Source organism: Vulpes vulpes, chromosome 3 (genome assembly GCF_048418805.1).
Source record: "Vulpes vulpes isolate BD-2025 chromosome 3, VulVul3, whole genome shotgun sequence".
NCBI lineage: Eukaryota > Metazoa > Chordata > Mammalia > Carnivora > Canidae > Vulpes > Vulpes vulpes.
Window position 1 is genome coordinate 148,620,216 of NC_132782.1, and position 7,640 is coordinate 148,627,855.

General features: G+C 34.8%; 1 long non-coding RNA gene across 2 annotated transcripts; it reads right to left on the reverse strand.

The window, feature by feature from the left end:
* Positions 1-1,481: 1,481 nt before the first annotated feature.
* Positions 1,482-6,938, reverse strand: LOC112934605 (uncharacterized). Of its 2 annotated transcripts, none has more exons than XR_012000821.1 (4): positions 6,480-6,938; positions 4,489-4,585; positions 2,733-2,801; positions 1,482-2,241 (listed from the first exon to the last, which is right to left on the reverse strand). It is a non-coding gene; the product is annotated as an uncharacterized lncRNA (long non-coding RNA). The 2 variants fall into 2 exon arrangements; XR_003237993.2 differs by having other exon boundaries at positions 2,165-2,241; positions 4,489-4,551; positions 6,480-6,807.
* Between the last annotated feature and the right edge of the window lie 702 nt (positions 6,939-7,640).

Genomic DNA, 7,640 nt, shown 5'->3' on the forward strand with positions numbered 1-7,640 from the left:
GGGGGCAAGCCTAAACTGTTGTGTAGGTTGTAAGGCTTTCCACAGGCCAACCCACTGTGTTGCGTTGCCAGTCTATCTGTTCAGGTGTGGTCCTGGAAGCAGTGAGGTCAAACCACATTTGCTTCCAGGTTACTTTGGCCAGACCCTTTACAGCCAATTGTGAAAGCCTTTGAATTTTTGAGCACCCTCTCTGTCTTGAGTCTTTCAAATAGCCCATAACCAAACCTAGGATTTGTCATTTTCCCCCAGATCGTTAATGGATTGCCCAACATCATAAACACCCTGTTCCATGACCGGACACAGCATGAATGTCAATGTTCCATAGCAGGTGCTGGGGGTGGGGGCAGACTGGAGTATTTTGGCTTTCATTCCTGTGGTAAATGTGCATGATTAGGGCCTTCAAAGACAGGAGTGTAGATGGTCTGTTTCATTCCCAATTCCCTAAGGATTTGTTGCACCTCCTCTGCAGACTTCCACAGTCACACAGGCCCTGGGAGATTCCCCCTCATTGGGCCAAGCTACCTGCAAGCTAGGATAATCTGACCTATTAGGGAGTATCTTGAACTCCCAGAAGGCCATGTAGGTGCGCTGGTGGGCAGAGTGTTGCTCGTTTTCTCTGCCTCCTGCCCAGTCAGAAAAATGCCATCCCCCTCCCCAGCCACACTAACCATGCCTGGATATCTGCCCTGGCCTTTTTCTGGGCTCGGCAGCTCTATCAGTAAGCTCAGTGCGAGTATATTCTCTCATCAAAACATTTCCTGAATTGGGGGCCACCTGGCTGGCTGGAGCTGTTGCTCGCTTTTGCCTTCCTTTGGAGTAGAGGTCCAATGGCACAGGGCACTGGTCTGTTTCACTGTCAATCACCACAACATCCTCCATTCATTGTCCGCACTTTCCCAGGGATCCCACCTCTGAAGTTCCAATCAGCCTTGGTCCTAGCACTTGGCCCTTCATCCACAGCAGCCTGCACCTTCCTAACTTGGTGGAGGGCGCGTTAAGCTCTCCACTTATTACCCAGCTCTCTCACCTGGCCTGACAGCTCCAAGGCTAGGGTCGTGGACACCCGCACATCCTTTTCCAACTTCACCTCCTCATCCAACTTTCTAACTTGAGCTGCAGCCTCTAGTGGGGATTAGAAGCCAGCTACACTGTCCACGACAGAGGCCAGCCTGCAGCAGCAGCCACCCGTTCCTCTTCTCTGCACTCAACTCTGCACAGTTCCTCAAACAAGTGCATTAGACCAGCTGGCATTTTGGACAGGTCCCCATATTCACACTGCTGTCCACAAGCACCGGACATATAGGCCGCCCTCCCCACACAGCGGTTGAGGGCCAACTCGGGATTTCCCCTTGGATGCCTCCTTCCCAAGGCCCATTGCTTTTGGTCTCTCGGCAAGTTCACTAATTGTTGGTTTACAAACCTGCCTCCTTACACATAATGTAAGGAGAGACCAAAAAAAAAAAAAAAAAAAAAGAAGCAGATTGGTAGGTGGCAGTTTAATAAGCAACTTATGGTATACACTAGTATTACTATTATTAAATTACATATTTTTTATTGAGAGTCTGATGCACATGAAAGAGTCATAAATAATTCATGAGAAAACAGAATAATAATTAAATACATTTAGCACAGATTTTATATTATAAAAGAGATAAGAGTATTATCACTGCGTACTGGTTTACTGAATCAAAAAAAATGCTTCATGGAAGGTTGAATTAGAAAGTGCTGTAAGATTTGAATAATGGACAAATAAAGCTATAAACTTATACCATTTATTAATATCAGCTACATATTTAGCACTCTGCTAAGTAAATCTTTACATTCATTTTCGGATTGTTAAACCAGCTTCATTAGGTGCAAAGTATTTGCCAATTTAGAGATTAAAAAGAAACAGAGACTCGATGAGTTTAAAAAATAAACCATGTTCACAGAACAAATAAGGGACAGAATTGTGAATTTCCAGTATAAAGCTATAATATTCCCAAAGTACCACTAGGTTTTGAAACAAATGTTTGTTTCAAGGTGGCAAAAGTCTCAGTTTGTAGATTTATTTCAGATTATGACTATTTTGACAGCAGAACCAACATTAATGATTGTATTGATATTACATTAAGGTTATTAAGGTTTTTGCTTAATAAATCCATTTTCTGACAAATTTCAGTTTCTTCCCTACTCATGCCTTCATTGAATTGTAACCGATGTCTGTGCATATGTTCTTGCCTTCAAATAATCTAGTTCCTCCTGAAATAGAAGAAAATAGGTGAAAAACACTTGAAGACGAAAACTACAACCTTCAAAAATCATATGTAAGTTATCCTCCAAGTTTCAAACTATAATTTCACATGCTTAATAACACAGGAAAAATAAAAATATCTAAAGCCTCCTTAGGGGTAGATCAACATTACTACAGTTACATTATTTTCCATTGTGTCAGAGGGTATCACACTGGTCTTCAGTAGAGAATCATTTCCTTGCTGTTTAATAATACCAAGCAACCAGTAATCCAATAAAAAACAAATCAGCAGGGCTATTTGATGTCACATATAACTCCAAGAGAGACCATTTCAATGAGTCTACAACCTACATCTCTAAGTAATAAGAATGTTTCATTGTATTATTCAGTACCTTGCAGGGGCCCATTAGATGTTTACTGAAAGGAATTTAATTAGGAGTAAAGCCAAAAAGTCTGTTGGTAAATGTGAATATGAAATGTTGTATTAATTTCTACATACTTTATCTTTACACGTTCCAATCTCCTTGGTTTTCATAGAAACAAATATGAAATTATTGATGCATGATACCTGTGAGAAGCAATGCAAATAATTACAAAAGGACAAATTAAAGGGGTGGTAATAATTATATATATAAGCATTTTATTAAGCTTTAATACGTAGCTCTTATATTCATAGACATAGAATATTAAGTTCTTATGTTCACACACAGAATATATTTAATATAATATCTAGTCCAACTTCCCATTTATACATTCATTTATCTATATATTTTATAATTGATTTATATATTAATTCGTATGTGCATTCACTTAAACTCCCTAATGTTTATTTGCTTTGATAAAAATTAGCGAGAATAGCACTTGCCTCATAGGCTTTTCATAAATATTCAATGAAATAACCAATGCTAAATGTACAACATATTATCTGATAAATGGTATACACTATTACTATTATTAAATTATATTTTGTTTATTGAAAGTCTGATATGAGCAAGGCTCTGTGATGAAAAAAATGAATAAAACATGTAACCAACTCTCTAGTTACATCTTAGTAAAGAAATTAAGAAATATATCCATTTAATATTAATAAAGGAATGCGATGATAGGTTCTAAAAGAAAAAGTTTACGAGACAGCAGAGATTTCCAAAGACCAGTCCTTCCTTCTACAGCATATATGATAAGCACTTTAAAAATTTCTTTTGGAAGTTTTTTCACTGATTCACTGGGCAGCCCATTCTATTTTTTAAGAAGTTTAATTACTAGAAATTGTAATCCATTATTCCATATGGAAACTGACTTTCAGTACTTTTCAAAATACTGTCCATTTTATTTCTAACTTCTATCAGGTAAATTTCAAGCAAATGCAAATCAAATGGGAAAAATGCAAAATAATTTTCTTCCGTTTTTTTTTTCTTTTCACGCACAGAAGCTAGGAAATGGTAAGTGAATGATCCTATATATAACACTATTAGTTTTATTTCTGCTGACTTCTAAATAAAGTAGCCTAACCAAAAGGATAAATAACAGACTGACCTGGCCACATGTTCCCAATATATTATTAAACTGCACTATATTTCCTTTGGGAAGAAGTTACACTGCTATTTCCTTTACATTTTTTATATCAATGGATCTCTGAATTTCACGTGAGCTACAGAAGAGGGCTGGAGGAATAAAATTTGACAAAGTTGGATTCAACTAATGAGAGATAAGGGAGCTCAGAGAAGCTTGAGTTTTGCCATGAACTCTAGTTTTCATTATAGTGTTGGGGAAACAGGATATATCAAGGAGAGGGATTAAATGGCCTGGGAAAGGGTGAACATAATTAGATTTTACGTTTGAAGAGGTATACCAGAAAATACGCTGTCAAAATCTGACACACACCTTCAGTTTTTTAGTTACAGGCAATATTGTTTCCCCAAATAAGACTATTTTTTAAAGTATTTACTCAGTTGGTGTTTTCCAATTTGAGTTAAATTATTGAGCTTCTTGTTGACATTATTTGTTACTGGAAATGAGAGAAATGAATGTGATATTTGCCTTAGAATGCTCATTCTCATATTCTGCTCTTGTGATGTCACATTTTGCCCATCTACATTTGGTGTTGCTTATTACTATAGGCAGTAAGAGATGTGCACATGTCAAACTGCCTCTAGCTAGCAAATATATTTCTGGGAGACATAATGTTTTAAACAGGAAACACAGAAACATGTCTACAAGCCAATCTGTCGACAAGTAATAAAGTATTCATACTATACCTCCAGCATAAGGAGTTGAAAGGAAGCTCTTACTGGTAATATTCCTCTGCATGTATTAAAAAACTAATAATCAGGAAAAAAAAAACAGTCTTTACTCCTACAAAAACAAGTTGTACAAAGATTTGAGTTAAATGCAAATGATTTGTCAAAACTGTTAAATGAGAATTTCTATCTACGTTTTCTTAGGTCACTCAATGACTGCATATATAACATATACTTAATGTTATTTCTATTATAGGATTAGACTAGTATTAGTAAAAAATGATTTACAGTCCCAGAAAGTTTCTTTCCTCTACTTCCTTATTAATCATGGGTTATACTTCTGAAACTGCAATCCAAAGAAAAAGTAAGAAATAAAAGAAAAATAGCAACTATCAAAGAAACTTTTCACAATGACATCTGACTTCTTAAAATATTTTTATTTTATTTTATTTTAATTTTATTTATTTTATTTCAGAGAGAGCACACAAGCAAGGGGCAGGAGTGGCAAAGGGAGAAGGAGAAGCAGGTTTCCCACTGAGCAGGGAGCCCAATATAAGGATCAATCCCAGGACCCTGGGATCACAGCCTGAGCCAAAGGCAGTCACTTAACCACCCAGGCACCCCACAAATGTCGTCTGACTTAAACAAATAACAACATCTTGATTACATGCAAAATTTAACTTCATTTAAAACTTTTAAGAATAAATTATGTTAAAGGAATACCTGCATTTAAGCTTATAGATATTAATGTAATATTCAATTATTCACATTTTCTAAGTAAATGAGCATTTAAAATATGCCAGATTTCCATTTCTGGTCAAGACAGAACAACAATGACCAGATTTACTCTATTCACTGAAACAAACCACTATCAGATAGAATACATAAAACATTTATTTTTAAGTTGCCAAATACCAGAAAATGAAGGCTACTGATCCTTGAGAGAAGGTTCACAAATGTTGTGAGCTCTATGTTATTCCATAGTATTGGAGAGAATAGTTCACAATGCATGGGGCATTCTGTACAGTATACAAGAGGGTCAACCCAATAATGGGGAGTACTGCTCTGAACATTTGCAACAATTCTTATAAGCAAAATTTAAAGGACAAAACAATTTTCAAGTTACTTAACTGAGTCCCAGAAGAAAGCTAAAAACTATTTATAGAAATACAAGAATATCCAATATTCAAGAGGGAACATTCACAATTACCAAGCATGCAAAAAAGTAGGAAAAAGCCAATCCAGAACTACACATGTGCTAGAGTTAGCAAACATTATAAGAATTATAACAGTTATATCCAATCTGTTCAAAACCTGAAGGAGAATCATAGAAACTATTAAAAATATGCCCAAAGTATACAGAATAAAGAAACTTAAAAAGATCATAGCAGAAATAAATGAAATAGATGAAAAAGAACAAACAAGAAAATCATTGAAACTAAATTGTGTCCTTGAGAATATTATGAAATTAATAAGCTGCTAGCCAAATTGATCATGATAAAAGAAAGACTTCACTAGACATTCTACAGATATTAAAATGATAAGAATGTATTATGAAAAACCATATGCTAGTAAGTCTGACAATTTAGATGAAATGCCAAATCCGTCCTAAAAAAACAAAAGCTCTTTCAAGGGGAAATATTTTATCTATTAAAAAATAGAATATTTGGTCAAAACCTTGCCAACAAAGAAACAAGTGAAACCAAAATGGATTCACTGGTGAATTTTACCAAACATTTAAGAAAAAAAAAATCAATTCCACATAAACTCTTACCAAAAAAAAAAATGAAAAGAAAATAGTACTTTCCAACTATTTATATGAAGCTGGCATTATCTTGATACCAAAAGCAGTCATATATGACACAAAAACTATAGAGAAACTTCTTCAATTTGATAAAAAGTACCTATGAAATCCCTGCAGGTAACATCTTACTTCATGTTGAATGAATAAATGTGTTCCATCTAAAGTCAGTAACAAGACATTCTTTCTCCAAAGAAGACATTCTTACCTCTTCTTGTTGACATTGTATTGGAGCTCCAAGCCAATGCAATAAGGCAAGAAAAAAAAAATGAGTACAGATTGGAATGAAAAAAGTGGAATTCTTTATTTGCAGACAATGTGATTGTCTCTATAGAAAATCTGATAAACTACTATAACTGAGTTTAACAAAGTCCCAAGATAGAAGATCAATATGAAAAATTAATTATATTTATACTATCACTATCAGAATCCAAATCAGAAAATAAAATTTAAAAATGGAACCAGAGGGATCCCTGGGTGGCGCAGCGGTTTGGCGCCTGCCTTTGGCCCAGGGCGCGATCCTGGAGACCCGGGATCGAATCCCATGTCAGGCTCCCGGTGCATGGAGCCTGCTTCTCCCTCCGCCTGTGTCTCTGCCTCTCTCTCTCTCTGTGACTATCATAAATAAATAAAAATAAAATAAAAAAAATAAAAAAAATAATAAAAATGGAACCAGAAATTTGAAAAAGCTCCAGAGACACCTAACAAAATTGTGATAGATTTGTACAGAAAAACAACAAGATATTGCTGAGAAACTTTAAATATGACCTAATTAATGGAGAGAGATACCTTGATTGTAGGTTAGAGACTCAATATCATTAAGATGAAAATTATTTCCAAATTGATCTATAGAATTAATGCAATCCCAATCAAAAATCTAGCAGGCTCTCTTTTTTAGAATATCATATGGAAATACAAAGAACAATTTTAGAAAGGCAAAACAAAGACTTCCTATTTCAAGGTTTTATAATCAAGACTGTGTGGTGTTATCATTAATAATATCACAATTAATCAGAAGAACTGTATAGTTAAAGCATAGGTCTAACATATGTAGACAACTGATTTTTGACAAAGATTCGGGCAATTCAATGAAGAAATGATAGATAGTTTTTTTAACAAATGGTATTAAACATTGAGTATGGAATATAATATAAACTTAAGTTACACAAATTATAGCATACACAACTATATAAAATGAATCATAACCCCTATTTAAAATTAAAAACTATGAAGATTATAGAGTAAATATAGGAGAAATTGGTGGTTACATTCTGAAAAAATTCTTCAGATTTATTGAATTAAAATTCAATGAATGCTCTTCTTTTTTTAATATTTTATTTATTCATTTGAGACAGAGAGAGAGAGAGTG